Source organism: Pyrgilauda ruficollis, unplaced genomic scaffold (genome assembly GCF_017590135.1).
Source record: "Pyrgilauda ruficollis isolate IOZ18807 unplaced genomic scaffold, ASM1759013v1 scaffold320, whole genome shotgun sequence".
Lineage (NCBI taxonomy): Eukaryota > Metazoa > Chordata > Aves > Passeriformes > Passeridae > Pyrgilauda > Pyrgilauda ruficollis.
Genome location: NW_024524601.1, coordinates 59,414 through 77,532, shown reverse-complemented (window position 1 = coordinate 77,532; position 18,119 = coordinate 59,414). Strand labels below are relative to the sequence as shown.

Genomic DNA, 18,119 nt, shown 5'->3' with positions numbered 1-18,119 from the left:
ACCAGCACCAAGGAAAACTACTAAATCACAAATCAAACCATAGACCCACTGATAAAACAAAAAGCACGATACAACAGGGGAGGGAACTGAAAGGTGTTTGAGAGGACATGTAAGGGAGGGTGGGACAGTGGGAAAAGGGTTCCCAATGGGAGCTTGATCTCTGGAGCGGTTTCCTGAGGCTCCGGGGGGATGAGATCCACACCGGGAGGGGCCCCAATCCCCTTGTCCATCCCTCGGGAGCAAACGGGGGACATCCCCTCACACAGCAGCTGGTGCTGCAGCGGCCGCGTGGTGGAGTGGGGGCTGGAAAGGGGGGTCCAGAGTGGCCCCCTGAGCTTCCAACCTGATGTAGGGTGGTGGGGGTAGGGGGGTGCGTCCCCCAACTTGCCTCCTTGCCCACACAGTGGTGTTCCTGTGGATGGGAAAAGCCCAGTGTCACTTCCTGAACAGCCCTGAGTGGGTGAGGTTCATGGACAAGAACATCTATAACCTAAAGCAGCTCTAGCACGTCAACAGTGATTTGAGCACTTAGAGGGGATACTCCATATGGGAACACCCAGGCCCAGTACTGGAGCACCCAGCAGGAATTACTGGAGAGGAGATGGGCTCAGGTACTGCAGTACAGGGACACATACTGTTGGCACAACTACGAGATCATGACCCCAATCACCTGGCATGAGCACCCCTGTTTTTGAGGAAAACAACCCCAAATCTCCACAAAAATCCCCAAATCCTCCTGATTATCCCCCTAAATCCCAAATTCTCCTTGAAATCAAATTGAAATAGCGGGGTTTGAAGATATTTGTTTAATTACTTTATTTTAACCCTAATTTCATCTGTTTGTAATAGATTAAAATGGCTCAAAAGAAAATGAAGGTCCAAATAGAAGGATTTACATATTGGTCTCATGTGAGTATCTCTGTTGCTGGGTTGTTTGAGTGGAGCCTTTGATTTGAATAGTTTGGTCATTGCACCAGTCCATCACCACCTGTCTGTGGAAGATGCCTGTGGGCCATAGAGAATTAGAACAATGGAATTAAAAAGACCTCTTTGTTGCAAAAGACCTCAAAGATCATCCCATTTTGCTTGATGCCTCCTGAAGAAATGAATGGTGGCTGCTGGTGAGATTTTTTTTGGGGTCTAAAGTCAACAAGACTGCTCTTCCCAATGAATTTCCAATGTTGGTCTGCATTCTGATGGATGTTCCTTCCTCTGCATTCATCAAGGTTCCTGTGGGGAACAAGGAGAATATGGACACCGCTAGCCACGTGTCTTCCCAATGTGGATCACTTGGAACATGGGTAAGCAGGTCTCTGCCCAATGTGGTTCACCAGAAATATTGGTCAACATATCTTTTTCCAGTGTAAACCACCAGGTCTCTGCCCAATGGGGGTCACTGTGGATCATCCAGTATTTGTCCTCTGATGGGTGATAAAGTTGGACAAAAGCTCTTCCCACAGTCAGGGCACTTGCAGGTCTTCCCTTACAAGCGGGACCATTGGTGTGAGGTCGAGGCATCGCTCTGGGTGATGAGGTGGGAGCTCTAGCTGAAGCTCTTCCCACACCTGGGACACGCACTGGCCATTCCCCAGTATGGACCTTCTGGTGGCAGAGGAGGTGAGGGTGGTCACTGAAGCTCTTCCCACATTCCAAACACCTACAGGGCCATTTCCCCGTGTGGATCTTCTGGTGGCAGTTCAGGCTAGAGTTCTGGCTGAAGCTCTTCCCACATTCCTCACACTCATAGGGCCAGTTCCCCGTGTGCACCCGGTGGTGGATGAGGAGGTTGGAGCTGTTCTTGAAGCTCTTCCCACATTCCAAGAAGCCCTTGTAGGGTTTCTCTTTGGTATGAATATGCTGCTGGACGCCCAGGTCAGAGCTCTGGCTGAAGTTCTGGCTGCCTTCCCAGCACAGGGTGGGTCTTTCCTCCTCAGAGCACCCTGGGCTGGGTTTGCAGCCCCTCCTTGTGTGGGATCTCTGCCTCTTCCAGGAGGTTCTGCTGCAGGGATTTGTTCTCCCTGGTCTCTGTCTGCAGCTCAGTGCCCGGGTCAGGAAGGACAAGGAGAGGATGGGATTTTCCTCCATGGCAGAGGGAAGGAGATCCCCCAATCCATCCCCAGCAGGACAGCATCAGCAGCGGGGTTGTCCTGCAGCCCAGGGCAATTTTCAGCTAAAAGATAGAGCAGGGGGAAAGGGGCAGTAACTTCCTTCTACCTGCCTGGGTGTCCTGGGGCATCTTCCTCTATCGCAGCCTGGCTCGCTGCAGCCCCGAGTCCACTCCAGCTGGGGGCAATGTGGCAAAATAGAGGGATGGGAACGGTGGATCTGCCCGAAACATAGAGAACTTTAACAGCAAAATAACAAACACAGAAACTGCACCAACTGAGGGGCAAGATCCAAAGACAGGAGGGCGTGGTGAACATAACATACAGGGCTATTCTGAGGGCAGGGGTCCAGTCAGCAACACGAACTCGGAACGTGACCTTATATGTGACAGGTCCTGAACCAACTGAGAACAAGAACCAGAAACATGACTTAATACAGAATAGTTCCATTAACACACCATCAACATTCTAACTCCCACGACCACACTCTTTTCACCATGACCTGACCAGGCAGCTCTCTTTCAGTATCCTGTTTCCCACGGTCTCAGGTTGATGCCTCCTGTATATGCCACTGAGGCTAAACCACTATTCATCCTAGCCAGCTGCATTCCTACATTCCCATTCCTTGCAGCCTCCTCCTCCATCTGGCCAAGTTTTGGAATAAGAAATCCTTTTTTGGGAGGATAAACAAGGTGTGAGCATGTTGGGTTGGAGGTTCCTTCTGCCCAAGTCTATCTCTAGAAGTCACCAGGCATCTTGTGTCCATAGAGATTTTCAAAACACCAAGATTCAGCCCAAAACCCATCTCTGGTCTCTCCTCTTTGAGGTTCTTGGGGCTCCCCCTGCCTGTACTGCTGAAGGTCCCACGTTTTATTAGGGGTTCCCTGTCTCAAGCCTGTTGGCAGTCCCAGGAATTGTCCCTCTCCAGACTCCCCCTTTTTCCAGCCTACACTTCAGTGAGCTCCATGCCCCTCTGCGCTCTTGGGCTCCCTCCTCTCCCAGCCCCCCATTCCAAGTTCTGGGGTGCCCAGTGCTCTCCCCTATCCATATTACTCCCACCTCCAGTCTGCCAGAGGTCCCACAGTTCCAGTATTGCCCATTTCCACTTTCCCCACTCCAGGGGTCCCAGGCTTTCCCGCATTTGTCTCTCCCAGGAAGTCCCCAAAACCAGCATTCCACACCCCTGGCCAGCACCGGGCAATTGCCTGCAGCAGCCACGGGATGTCCTGCAAAAACAACGCTCTTGGGGACTGCCCAAGATATCTGAGATAACCTCCCTCTCCCTGGTCACTGAGGGATGTGAGGGGCCAATCCTCCAGGGGCAGAGGGACTGCAGTTGCATTAAACGGTGGATGCACGTGATACCTCCTCTCCCTGCTCCTCTTCCTCCTCTCGCTCATCCTCTATCCCTCCTCTCCCTCTCATCTTCCTCCTCCACTTCCTCTTCCTCCTCCTCTATCCCTTCATCCACAGGCCAGGACCTCTTAGGTCAGCAGGGGAACTGGACATGATGGGAAAATGGGGGAAGAGGGGGGAAATATGGGAGGGATCCCCAAAAAGAGTGAGAGAGAGGGCAGACCACCCCCAAACTGACCAGAGGGGAACTGGGGTTGTGGAGGACGATGGGACAGGGGTGGGAGAGGGGATATAAGAGGTGGTGGGTCAGCGCAAACATGCTTTTACAGGGTGCTTCGTGTTCCTCATCACTTAATCCCTGGAGCGGTTCCGGGGGGCTCTGAGTGGGTAGATCCACTCTGGGGGTTTCCCAACCCTCCATCCACTGGGGGGGTTCCCCCCACCCAGCAGCCAGTGCTGCAGCGGCCACGTGGCAGAGCGGGGTGTGAGAAAGGGGGCAGGGGTGGCCTCTTGAGCTCCCAACCTGCTGTGGGATTCGGGGGGTTGCTGGGGTTGAGGTGCCACTGACCTGCCTCTCTGCCCACAGAGGGGTGTTCAGGGGATGGGAAAGGCCGAGTGCCCCTTCCTGAACCACCCCGAGCAGGTGAGGTTCATGGACAGGAGCATCTACACCAAGGAGCAGCTCGGCACTGTGGCGGGGACACCTCCCTCCGCCTTCGCTACCAGCCCCGGCACACAGGGAATGGCCTTACAACTGTGGGAAACAAGGAAAGAGGTTTTGGAGCGGCTCAGGTTTCACAAAGAATCAGTGGACACACTTGGGAAGAGTCCATCCACCCTTCCCTAAGCCAAAGCATGATCTGAGAAATGCTCTTTAGGCCTTGGCCTTGATGATCAAACCCTGGGCTCAGCTCCTTTGGGGCTTACCACAAACACTATCTGCTCCAGGAACTGGTGCTGTCCAAAAAGCTCCTGCTTATTAACTAAAAGCCTTGGAAACTTTTCTTCTTTTGCCTGAATAACATCCCAAATGGGATCACATTTTTGGTCTCAACCTTTTGCAGAAAGTCACCAACCTGAGCTGGGGCCAGGATGGAAAATGTCTGAGACTAAAGCCCATCCCTTGGGCCCTATAAACAGCAGCCCTGAGTGAGACCCTTGGAACTCTCCTGGGCTGCAGCAGCTGCAACAGCAGCTGGGAACTCTCCCGTTTGCTGCACTTGGGGCGTCCCCAAATGGTCTGGGCTGAGCCCCCCACTCCTCGAGGCTCTGCCCTGCACCTGGTGGGAAGATGCAAAGGCAACTGAAGGGAGAATCCCACTGGATTCCAGGGGAATTCCCCACAGGAACCTCGTGCAGACTCCTTCTGTCCATACGTGTGTGACGCTGAATATGCCATAGCAAATGTCCTGGGAATGCCACTCTCCTGGAGTCGGAAGTACTTAAGAGATGTAAGTCAGTCGGGCCTGTGGGTATGTTCCTGTTGTGGTGTAATAAATTCTATGTGAAGTTACTGATTAAGTTTTAGTTAAGTTTAAGTTAAGTGCTATTGGGCTTTTAAGCATAAACTGCTGAAATCCAGGCTCAGTTCTGCACAGGTGTCTACTCTGACCCTTGTGACTCAACAGTGGGGTCCTCCATATTCCTTTTTATCCTTGCCTTTTCCTATCCTTTTCTCTCCCCTGCTCCTCTGTCCCCTCCCACCCCCCGCATCCAGTAAAATGGTTTTGGGTTTATTTCCATTTGAATTTATTGATTTTTGGTTTTTGCTGTTTCTCAGAGTGCTTTAAGCATCCAGTATGTGGCAGAGTGAACCTTGCCAAGGAACTTTGTTGTAGGGTCGCTTTTATATGAGACCTGTTTCTGCTGATGGGTTTCCTGGTGATTCTTTAACTGACCTTAAAACATTAGAGCCCAAGAGAACAGCTCTGCAAACACAAGGCAGTGCAGGAGGGGCTGGAGCTGCTCCAGGCAGTGCTGCTTGTGGGGGGAGGAGAACAAGGGACAGAGAAGGAGGGATGAAGAGGGAGTGAGAGAAAGGATGGACAAAGAAGGAGAAAAAAAGCAGGATTAAGGAGAAGGAAGAGGAGGAGTAGGGAGAGATAAGGAGAAGGAAGAGGGAAAAGGAGTCATCTTGCAGCAGTCACTGTTTCTGCAGCCCAGCTCGCCCCTGGGGGTTTCTCCCTCCCTGCGTTCCTCAGGTAACCAGGGAAGAGGAGCTCAGCCCAAATATCTAGGGTGCCCCTGGGACTATTTTTTGGGCAGAGTAGGGTATTTTCAGCCTGCAGCACTTCAAGACTGAGCTGCAAATGCTCCTTAGTGGTGTTATATTTGCCCAATTATCCCATCATAAAAGAAACCCAAACGAAACTAAATGTAGCAGCAATTTTAAGTAGCTTAAAAGAATATAAAATTGAATACAAAACGAATATAAAATTGAATACACTCAAAATATTGACAATATAATTTGGTTATGATAAGGGATAATTTGGTTCTTATAATAGCACATAAGCAAAAATAACTGCATGGGGTAGGAGGGCAGGGCTTGACCCCTGTCCCCTCACGTACAAATTACCAAGCCTAAAATTTCTCTCTTTATACCGTACATCATCACCACCTCCTCCCATTTTCTATTCGTCACACTTGTATCTCCACCTTCATTACCACTTTTACCACACATGCTCCACCATTCTTTTAGGTGGTCCCCCATTCTTTGGGGGTCGTCTCTGATGAAGGCCTTTCCTCTTCCTCGATGTCCTTTAATTCTCCTTTTGGATTAGACATGCACACCAAGCTGGTATAATGTAAGCCAAAGCTAATATCATACAAGCCAATATTATGTTCTAGCATCAAAGCAATAAATCTCATATAATTAGCATTTTCCTGGATGTCCAACCAAATTTTCCTCTACTTCCAACTAAATTTAGTAATAGTTATCTCTTGCTTCTTCCTGTTCTGAACATCTGCAGGAGAAGGGGGGGGAGCCCATCCTCTCCTTTTCTTTCTTGGCATTACACCTTTAACTGTTTTATTATTTCCAGATATTAATTACTGTATCAGTATTGATTACTGTTTCAATTTTCTCAGCACGAATCACACCTGTTTATTATAGTGGGATATTAGGGGTCCCTGCCATGGGTGGTGCAGCGTGGGGCTCCCAGAGCCATGTGGAAGCATTGAGGGGTGCTGGCGAGGACAGCAGTATTGGAGACCCCGGGTAGAGCCAGGCTAGGGGGAAACGTGGAATCTCCAGTGTGGGGAGAGGGGTGAAACTGGTGCTGAGGGACCCGCAGAAGGCTGGAGGGGTGGGAGAAACAGGGAAGAGCCCCAGGGCCCTGAAACCAGGATCCTAAGAGGGAGGACCCAAGGCAGTCTCGATAGGAGGAGAGATAACCAATGTAGGAGGGGAGCCAGGACCTCCAACAGCATAGAGAAAGGGGATCCCTGGGACACAGTCAGGAGAGAAAGAACCCCTGGGATGCCCAAAACCCTGGGCATTCATAAGCTGGACCCCAGAGAAGGGGAACCACATGGACCCATGGTACCCCCAAGCAGCCCAGAGAAAGGGAACCTCAAAAACCCCAAAGTGGGAAGACGATAGAGGGAAGACACCTGAAACTGCCGGGAACACATGCAGCCTGAAGAGGCTGGGGACCCTGTAGAGATCTAACTTTAAATACATGCAGGACGCCCAGCATCCTATAGAGGGGACACCCCCAGAACCCCAAAGCCAGGAGACCACAGGAAGGCCTTTGTACCAGCGGACACATTACAGCCTCAAAAGGCAAAAGACCCCCAGAGATGTCACAGTGCCTACGTGTAGCACAGATGCTGAAATGGGGCAAAGCTGAGTAGCCTCACTCAGCTTCAGTCCTGTGCAGATCACAGAAGGCAGAGTGAAGCAGCAGAGCACTGGGCTTTTGTGTGCACTGAAGGGAATTGCAAAATCCAGCAGCTGCTCATCCACAAGCGCAGTCAGCTGCGTATGATTTTGCTCCTTTAAAAACTCACCAGTGCCCTTCTTTTCTCATAGGAGGGGTTTCTGGTCTGCATCTTGTTTTGGAGGTATGTGTGGACACAGAATGCCTGGTGACTTCTGGAGATGGATTTAGACAGGAGGAAACTCCAACCCAACACTGTCACGCCTTGTTGCACAACAGTCCCATGCCTTGTTTTTCCCCAAAACCAGGATTTGTCATTTCTAAGCCTTGGCTGGATGGAGAAGGAGGCTGTAAGAAAGAGGAAGATAGCATACATATCTGTGAGACTTTCTTGTCAAACTTTCATCCTTCCCAACAGAAGATGCCCCAGGACACTGAGGCAGGTGAGGAGGAAGTCACTGCCCCTTTCCCCCTGTCCTCTGCTCCATTTCCCAGCCCAGTATCTCCCCTGGCTGCAGCACAACATTGCTGCTGACGCCATCCTGATGGATTTGGGGCAAGTCCTTCCCCTTCCCTCTGGCACAGAGGCAAATCCCATCCTCTCCTTGTTCTTCCTCCTGCCAGGCACTGAGCTGCAGGCAGAGACCAGGGAGGAGAAATCTCCTGGCAGAACATTGAGGAAGAGGCCATTCTGAGCACCTCCACAGCACAGGAATCCAACAGGGAGGAAAAACCCCAGAAATATCCCATGAGGAAGGGCTCCAAATCCAGCCCAGGGTGCTCTGAGGAGAAAAGATGCACCCTGTGCCAGGAAGGCAGCCAGAACTTCAGCCAGAACTCAGACATGGGTGGTCTACAAGCAGCATCATATTGATGAGAAGCACTACAGGTGCTTGGAATGTGGGAAGAGCTCCAGGCAAAGATCCTATCTGATCTGCCACCAGAATATTCACACTTGGGAACAGTCATACAAGTGCCTGAAATGTGGGAAGGACTTCAGTGACTGCCCCAACCTCATCATGCACTGGAGCCTGCACACTGGGGAGCAGCCCTACAAGTGCGGGGAGCATAGGAAGAGCTTCAGCCGGAGTTCCAGCCTCCTTTCCCACCACCTTGTCCACACTGGGGAGCCCTAGCAGTGCCCCAGCTGCAGAAATAGATTCAGCTTCAGCTCCCACCTATCTACCACCAGAAGATCCACAGTGAGGAACGGCCCTACAAATATCCTGAGAGCAGGAAGAGTTTTCGGAGGCGCTCCCATCTGATGGTCATGAATGAGCAAACACAGAGAGAGAGAGAGAGGCCCTACTTCTGCCCTGACTGTGGGAAGGGCTTCAAACACAACTCCACCTCGTCACCCACCAGCACATCCACACCAGGGAGAGGCCCTACGAGTGTCCTGAGTGTGGGAAGAGCTTCTCCGACAGCTCTGCCTTGATTTCACACCAATGGACCCATGAGAAGGGGAAGCCCTACATGTGCCCTGACTTCAAGAAGAGTTTTATCTCCTGCTCCAGCTACATCAGCCACTAGAGGACCCATGTTTCATTGTCCACAGTGACACATATTGTGCAAAAACATGGTGATCCACATTCCTGGTGATCCACGTTGGGTGAAAACCTGGTGACCTGTGCTCCACATGATCCACATTGGGAAGACACCTGGCTGGTGGTCTTCACCTCCTCCTGGTTCCCTGGGGCACCTTGATGAACACCGGGGCAAGAACTTCTATCAGGATGGGGACTGACATCGGAAATTGAAGTACTGAGGCCTGAACAACAGGCCCTGCGCCAACGCTGATCTCTAGATGAACCTTCCAACCAAACCTTATATGATACCTGCATCTGCTAATGAGTGAAATATCAATGATCATTAGTGAAACGTAATGTGATACAAGTGTATTTATCTTTCCATGTTTAGGGGACAGTCAAAGCAATGAAATCAGATACGTGGCCTTGTTTGGAGGTACATCATCAAAGCCAGCTCCCTTGGTTCCTTCTTGAGCCCTGACCAGGCTTTGGGTGGAACCCAAATGTGGGTTGATGCTGGCCGGATGCCACGCACCCACGAAAGCCACTTACTCACTCCCCTCCACCGTCAGATGGGGAGAGGAAATATGTAACAAAGGGTTAATGGGTTGAGATAAGGATTGGGAGAATCATCCCTCTCCAAACACCATCACAGGCAAAACAGGCTCAGTTTTGAGATGTGAAATGAACTACAAAATCAGAGCAGGATAATAAATAAAATAAGCCCTTAAAACCACCTTCCCCCAATCCTCCCTCCATCCCAGCTCTATCCCAGCAGCACAAGGAGACAGGGAATGGGGGTTACAGTCAGTTCATCATCTGTGGCTTCTCCCACTGCTCAGGGTTGTTCCTCTGCTGCTCTGTGGGGTCCCTACCACAGGAGACAGTTCTCCATAAACTTCTCCAGAGCGAGTCCATCCCATAGGAAATGGCTGTCTGCAAACTGCTGCAGCATGAGTCCATCACAGGGGCAACAGTCCTCCCCAAACTGCTGCAATGTGGGTCACCTTTCCAATGTCAGTCATTCAAGGATCTTTATTAATCACTACAGGCAATCTTTTGTACTAATTATTTGGTGCATTACTTATCCTTTTTTAATTCTTTGCTCTTTTGAACTATAAAAAATTATGTTTATTTCTTAAAGTTGTGTCTTTTGTGCTGGCCCCATCAACTGGCAGAACAGAAATTCATTAGGAAGACTGCATTTGTTAGCCTGCGTGCTCAGAGTTTCTTTTCTTTAGAGTTGGTTGTTTCTGGGGTTGGTGGCCGTGGGTCGGTGGTCACTGTCTGCCCCTGCCAGAATTCCCTTTGATCCAGCCAGAGCTGATTTCACACAGTTGCTGGATTAGGATTTCCTTGTGGCCTATAAATTCTGCAATCTTGGTGTCCATTCTCAGCGATCCATTCTCCTCCCCAGCTTTGTTAACCTCCCCCAGGCCTGAGATAACACCTGGACAATTGTCCCACCTTGATCTTACCTTCAGCCCAAGTGCCAGGTATCCACTGGGGAATATCGGAATACTGGGGGAGGGGGGAGGGAGGATTCAGTGGTCATTGGTGGCGACAGCTGCAAATGTGTCCATAACTTGTGGTGAACCTCGTTTGACTGGTGATGTGCTCCCACCCGAGGATTCATCATGGCAAGAGACTGGTCTGCTGTGGGAAGAGCTTTGGCCAGAGAACGGACTCGATCTCCCACTGCAGGATCCACGCTGGGGATGAGACACCCTGTGTCTGCCCAAACGTTGCCCAGAGGCCCCACTCAAGATGTTGTGAAAGTGGAATTAAGCCATTTGGGGTTTGTATCAAGAGATTTTGGGGAGGCACGGAGCCATTTTCAGTGTGAGTGTGTTGGTTTAAGATGATTAGTCAATCCCTCTTGGCTTTTGCTGTGCACACTGATGCAGAAGACTCCCCTACATCCCCACGGAATCCCCAAATCCTCTGGAACATCCCCCTGAACTCAAATTTCTCCCCCAAAAATCAGTAAAATAGAAGGGTTTTACATGTCCTTTTTCAACTTCTTTATTTTTACCCCACTTTCAAGTGTTTTAAAGGAATGAGGAGGAATCACAAGAAAATTAAGGCCAAACCAAAAGTATTTACATGTTGGCATTGTATGAGTATCCATGGAGTTGGGTTGGGTGGGTGGAAGAGAATTTTTTTGAGGAGTTTCCACCCCATTGCCTCTGAAATCTTGGTCTTCACTCCAGTCCATCCCTGTGAAAGACACCCATGGGCCTTGGAGAAGTAGAATTGTATTATTGAGTTGTAATTGTACTAATTGAAATAGGAGGAAAAGGAGATGGAATTAGGGAGGAGGAGGAAGGGGAGGAGGAATAGCAGGAAGCTCATGGATCCACCCTACCCATATCTGCAGCCCTCCCCAGCCTGGGAGCCTCAGTCCCCCTCACCTCCCCCAGGTGACTGGGGGGGGAGCTTGCCTCAAATATCCAGGGGGAGTTGGGGTGTCTCTCAGTATTTGCTGATATTGAGGTGACATCTGGATTTTGCAGAACTCCAAAGCTGATCTGCAAATGTCCCTCGGGAGATGCTGGGGGGATTCCAGAGGTGATATTTGTCTGGGGACTCCTGCTGGCAGCTGAGCCGTGGTGGTTGGTAGGGGATGTGGAATCCCTGGAGCTACATGGCAATCAGCCAGGACCAGGGCAGGGGGACCAGGAACTTAATTTCTGGGGACTCCTGAGGAGAGCCAGGGTTGGGGGAAGGCCAGGACCCCTGGAGAGGGGAGAACTGAGAGAGGCAATGTGGTAATCACATATCCTCTGAACAGAGAGAGACACAGTCCCAGCATTTTCCCGGGAAGCTGTGGGAAGCTGTGAGAAAGTTCAGAGAAGAGAATGAGAAACAATTCTTATCTCCATTTGCTGCAGCTGTTGTTGCGCACATGTGGAATGTGTTGGAGATTGTTAACCAAAGGGTGTTTCTTACTTGGACACTGGATTTTGGATTGATTGACCAAATAGGTTAAAGCTGTATTGGACAGTCGGTAAGGGTTACAAGTTTCCTAAGAGTAGTATAGTATAATGTAGTGTAGTTTAACAAAGCAATTGATCAGCCTCCTGCAATCATGGAGTCAATGTTAATTATTCCCCGTTCAGGGGACCCTTGCCACGATAAGGCAACACTGGAAGTGAGGGACCCCTGACAGCCCAGAGGGAGGCAAAGCTCAATGAGGGGTAATCTGGGAGAAGGAGAGATCCTGGAGATGGGGGATCCCCAACATACATGAGACCCCCAGCAGACCAGACAGAGGGAAACCAACCAAAGTGGAGACACCAGACAGGAGCACCCAGGCAGGCGAGGAGGAAGTCCCTGCTCCTTTCCCCCTCTCCTCTGCTCCATCTCCCAGCCCAGCATCGCCCCTGGCTGCAGGACAACCTCACTGCCAACACTGTCCTGCCAGGGATGGATTTGGGGGATGTCCTTCCCCTTCCCGCTTGCATGGAGGCAAATCCCATCCCATCTTATCCCATCCCATCCCATCCCATCTTATTCCCCCCCCCTCCCTCCCTCCCTCAATCCCTCCTTCATTCCTCTCCTTTCTCTCCTCTCTCTCCTTCCCCAGGCACTGACAGAGACCAGGGAGGACAAATCCCTGCATCAGAACCTCGTGGAACAGGCCATTTTGAGTGACTCCATGGCACAGGAATACAATGGGGAGGAGAAGCTACAGTGGTATCCCACGAGGAGGGTCTCCAAACACAGCCCACAATGCTCCAAGGAGAAAAGACCTATCCTGTGTCAGGAAGGTGCCCAAAGCTTCATCCAGAGCTCTGACCTGGTGGTCCTTGAGTGGTTTCGCATTGGAGAGATGTGCTACAGGTGCTTGGAACATGGCAAGAGCTTCAGATGGAGCTGCTACCTGATCTGGCACCAGAAGATCCACATGGGGGAACAGCCCTAGAAGTGCTTGGAATGTAGGAAGAGCTTCAGCCGGGGCTCCTGTCTGCTCTGCCATCAGATAATTCACACAGGAGAATGGCCCTACAGGTGTAGGGACTGTGTGAAGAGCTTTAGTGACCACTCTAACCTCATCAGCCACCAGCGCCTGCACTCTAGGGAGTGGCTCTGCAAGTGTGGGGAGTGAAGGAGGAACTTCAGCCAGAGCTCCCACCTGATTCACCACCAGAACATCCACACTGGGGAATGGCCCTAGGAGTGTCCTGACTGTGGGAAAACTTCACCCAAAGCTCTACCTTGACCGTACAGCAATGGATTCACTGGAAAGGGAACCCCTGTGAGTGCCCCGAGTGTGGGAAGGGCTTCAAACGCTGCTCCAACTCCATTACCCCCTGGAGGACCTGTGGTAGATAGGGACAGGCGAACAGAAGATCACGCAATGTGACAGAAAGCAGCAGGATTTCCTTTTCCCTCAATCCCCTGAGATAAGCGATCACCCTAGGAATGTAACCCCCCCTAACTGTAGTAACTTTCCACTTACTAACCACAGATGGCACTGCAGACCCCCTTCTGACCTAGTGAAGCCCCCTAGACTATATAACCCTACGGGATGAGACAATACACGCCTTTGACCGCCCAGCACATTGGTGTCAGCATTGTGTCTTTGGCCCGAGTGACCCTGGTGAGTCTGGGTCGCCTTGCCTTATAGCAGAAGGCAATATATGCGGTGCCGAAACCCGGGAAGGAGCTCGGGTAACGGGGTTCGCCGGGACGAGAGACAGCGGCTGCAGCGGCGGGTCCGTCTGCAGCGCAGGGGGGACGCCCCCGGGACCAGCGATCCCCATGGAAGCTATCGCGAAGGTCGTAAGTTTGATTCATGAGCAGCGGGGAATTAAGTGTGAGCTCAGGAATTTTAATCTTGCTATCGCGAGACTCCTCGAGCTGGGGACGATTGAACGCCCCGTAGAAATATTACATTCAGAGGTGTGGGGGAAATGTACTGCCGCCTTAGCAGAGGACACGAAATCCTCAGGCAGTAGCAAAAGCCTCAAAGCGTGGGGGAAAGTAGAAGAGGCCCTACGCCAGGCATTATTAGAACAGGAGACGTGGAAAGCCGCGCGTGCATGTTTATTAGCTGCACCAAAGCTGGGGATAGGAGCAGCGACGCAGACCGCCTCTGAGAGCGATCTGATTGAAGGCGGGAACACGCGGGGGCCGGGCGCGCTCCACCCCTCCCCGAGCCCGAGCCCAAACCCCCCGGAGCCCTCAGGGGACCCCCCGACCCTCCCGCGGAGCCCGCCGGGTCCCAGCCCCCCCGCGGAACCTTCCGAAAAATCCGCGGTTTCCCTGCCCGTCCCTTCGTGGCCGGCCAGCGATCCGGCGAGGGAGGCACAGCGGAGCGCGCGATCCTTTTGGGGGGAGCTGGCGGAGGAGGCCCGGGACGCCGAAAGAACGGCTGGCACGGACACACGAGCAGCGCCGCCGCCGCACACGCTCAAACATGGCGCCGGCGACCAAGGGGATGGGCGGAGCCCGCGAGTCCGCGGCGGGAAAAGCCCGGAGGCGCGAGTAGTCGCTGATGCGCATGCGCGGGAGACCAGCAGAGGGCGTATACTCGATCGGGAGCCGCGCCCAATGCTGCTACCATATAAGGGAGAGACCCCGCCCTGCGGGAGGCGGGGCAAACCCAGGGGGCGGGAGCGGCACCGGCACCACCCCCGGAGGGAGGGGCGGGGTCGGAGCCGCACAAAATGGCAGGGAGGGCCGGAAGTGTACCGGCAGTCAACTTCCGGCTCTGAGTCGAGCGACAGCTCATCAGATAGCTCCGCAGAGCTGACCGAGTCTAGCGGCGACTCGGAAGCGGAGAGAACAGAATTAATGCGGTTTCAAGCGAAACCGGATAAAGCTTTAAGCAACACCAGGAAACAATTGCAACACAAACTCACCGACTGGGGAAAAATAAAAATAGCTTGTGCGAATTGGGCGCCCGCAGCCGCGATACGCGCTTTCCCGGGGAGAGTCACCGGTCCACAGGGGAATCAACAAAGGACATATACCCCGGTAAACCCTAAAGACGTACAAGCGATTGTCAAAGCGGTTTCAGAAAAAGGGATCAACTCAGCTGTAGTATCCACCCTTGTGGATGGCCTTTTTAGCAATGACGATCTGCTCCCTTTTGATATCACACAAATAAGCCGCATGCTTTTTGATGGGGCGGGGCTGATTTTATTTAAGCAGGAATGGAAGGATCACTGCACAATCGCACTAGCCCAGGCTTCTGGGGAAGGGCAGCAGCTGCACGGCTCCAGCCTGTCCAGACTGCTGGGGAAACACGACGAGGTGGCTACGCCACAGCAGCAAGCCGCACAACTGCGGGCTGAGGAGGTCAGGGCAACATCCCGAGCTGCCAGAGAAGCCATACATGCTGCCTGTCGGGTGGTAGCCAAGCCACCACCGTGGTCCACCATAAAGCAGGGAGAGAGTGAGAGCTTCACGCAGTTTGTAGATCGCCTGCAAGCAGCGGTAGACGCCTCTACCCTGCCTGAGGTGGCAAAGGGCCCCGTGGTGGCTGACTGCCTACGGCAGCAGTGCAATACCGTCACCAAAGATATCTTGCGTTCCCTGCCGACCGGGGCCAGCTTGGCCGACATGATCAAACATGTTGTAAGAGAACAGCTGACACCCATTCAAGCGGCCATCCGCCCCCTAACCAGCGCAATGGCGTGCTTTAAATGTGGTCAGGCAGGCCACGTCGCAGCGAGCTGCCCCCAGCCGGCACAGCATTCCCTGGCAGCACCCTTGCTCCAAGCACGCCCGAGAGGGATCTGCTGGAGCTGCGGGAAGAGAGGCCACTTCGCTAGGGACTGTAGATCCCGGCCCCGGGGAAACGGGAAAGGGAGGGGGCGCACGGGCCATACTCAGCCTCCTCCCGCTGCGAGTGCAAGATGGCCCATCTGTGCCAACCCCCAGTGGGGCAGGGGACCCTCGTACCCCGTGCCCCCCCAGGAGACAGTCAGTTTCGCACCCCTGCCGGCAGTACAATGGCAGAGTTGCGCAGCACCGCCAGCAGTACTTTCGCATCCTCACATGCCACACACATGTACCTATCCTACTGGTGCCCAGCCTCAAACCCAGGAAAAAACTACTGCAATCACCCGGGGTGGGGATATTGTGGGTACTGGGGCTTCGAAACCATTGTTACAGATGCCAGACCGTCAGGGCCTGGGTGGGAGCCACAAGAGCCCGACAAATTCTTACAGTTCACCTGGGCACCCGCCGGCTGCAAAACACCCGTCTTCCTCCAGGGAAGCTTCTATCGAAACCGTCATAAAATTCCTAAATTTCGGAAATGCACAGACTACAACATGACAGTTTTGCAGCCAGATCACCCTAGTTGGGCCATAGGCAAAGCGTGGACAGTAGTCCTTCAAGGGTCGAAAGAGGGGGTGAACGTGCGAATCATCAGGCTCCAACCGTCGGCACCCCGAGCGGTCAGACCCAACAAAGTGATTAAAAACACGCAGAAAGGGAGAAACACGACCTACCCTAAAGCCTTGCCCACAAAGGTCACCGATATCCCGACCGGCCGTGCGGAAACCTTTCAGACAGACCGCTCAGCCGGGTCAGACTCAGACCCAATCCTTCGCATGCTAGAAGCAACCTTTCTATCCCTGAACGAATCCAACCCGAACCTAACCGACTCCTGCTGGCTTTGTTACGATGTCAAACCCCCCTTTTACGAAGGAGTCACATTAAATACCCCCTTCAGTTACTCCACAGCCGACGCCCCTCACCAGTGCAGGTGGGACACCCCTCAAAAAGGAATCACCCTGAGTCAAGTCCAGAAAGGCAACATTTGCACCAAAGTTGTCAAGCACGACAGAAAGAACAATAAGTGGGTAGTCCCATCCGCATCTGGGATGTGGGTTTGCCAGCGATCTGGAGTAAGTCCCTGTGTGTTCCTTGCCAAATTCAATGATTCTAACGACTTCTGTGTCCAAGTTCTGATTGTTCCTAGGGTCCTGTACCACTCAGACGAAGAGGTGTACCACCTTTTTGAGGAACCCAGCCTCAAAAGAGAAATAATGACAGGTATAACTATCGCAATGCTGCTCGGCCTAAGAGCAGCTGGAACGGCCTCCAACCCGAACCTAACCGACTCCTGCTGGCTTTGTTACGATGTCAAACCCCCCTTTTACGAAGGAGTCACATTAAATACCCCCTTCAGTTACTCCACAGCCGACGCCCCTCACCAGTGCAGGTGGGACACCCCTCAAAAAGGAATCACCCTGAGTCAAGTCCAGAAAGGCAACATTTGCACCAAAGTTGTCAAGCACGACAGAAAGAACAATAAGTGGGTAGTCCCATCCGCATCTGGGATGTGGGTTTGCCAGCGATCTGGAGTAAGTCCCTGTGTGTTCCTTGCCAAATTCAATGATTCTAACGACTTCTGTGTCCAAGTTCTGATTGTTCCTAGGGTCCTGTACCACTCAGACGAAGAGGTGTACCACCTTTTTGAGGAACCCAGCCTCAAAAGAGAAATAATGACAGGTATAACTATCGCAATGCTGCTCGGCCTAAGAGCAGCTGGAACGGCCACGGGTGTCTCAGCCCTAGCGACCCAACACCAAGGGCTGTCCCAGCTGCAGATGACCATCGATGAGGGCCTGCAGAGGATCAAGAAATCCATTTCCTTCCTAGAGAAGTCAGTCTCCTCACTCTCAGAAGTGGTCTTGCAGAACAGGCGAGGACTGGACCTCCTGTTCATGCAACAAGGAAGCCTGTGTGCCGTCTTGAAAGAGGAATGCTGCTTCTACACAGACCACACCGGAGTCATCAGAGACTCCATGGCAGAACTCCGAAACAGACCGGCTCAGAGACAGAAAGACAGGGAAGCCCAACAGGGTTGGTTCGAGTCCTGGTTCAATCGATCACCATGGCTACCCACCCTAATTTCTACCCTAATAGGTCCATTGGCAATGCTACTTTTAGCTATTACCTTCGGACCATGCCTGCTGAACAAGCTAGTTTCATTCGTTCAGACCCGCCTAGAACGGGCTAACATCCCGTTCATAGGCCGGCAACAAATGCTGTGAATTCAACCGGGAATACTGCCAGACACAAGATTTTCTAAATTTGCCTGGCAAAAACTTACTCAGGTTTACCAAACCCCTTTCCCTTGTCAAATTACAACCTTATACCTCATTTCAGTGCCTATGTCTATGACTACCTCATTCATTTGTGAAAAAGGTGGGGGGAAATGTGGTAGATAGGGACAGGCGAACGGAAGATCACGCGATGTGACGGAAAGCAGCAGGATTTCC

The 18,119-nt window shown here is 52.3% G+C and overlaps 1 pseudogene; it reads left to right on the top strand.

The window, feature by feature from the left end:
* The first annotated feature begins 4,062 nt into the window (after positions 1-4,062).
* On the top strand, positions 4,063-8,875 carry LOC121357286 (annotated as a pseudogene).
* Positions 8,876-18,119: the final 9,244 nt, after the last annotated feature.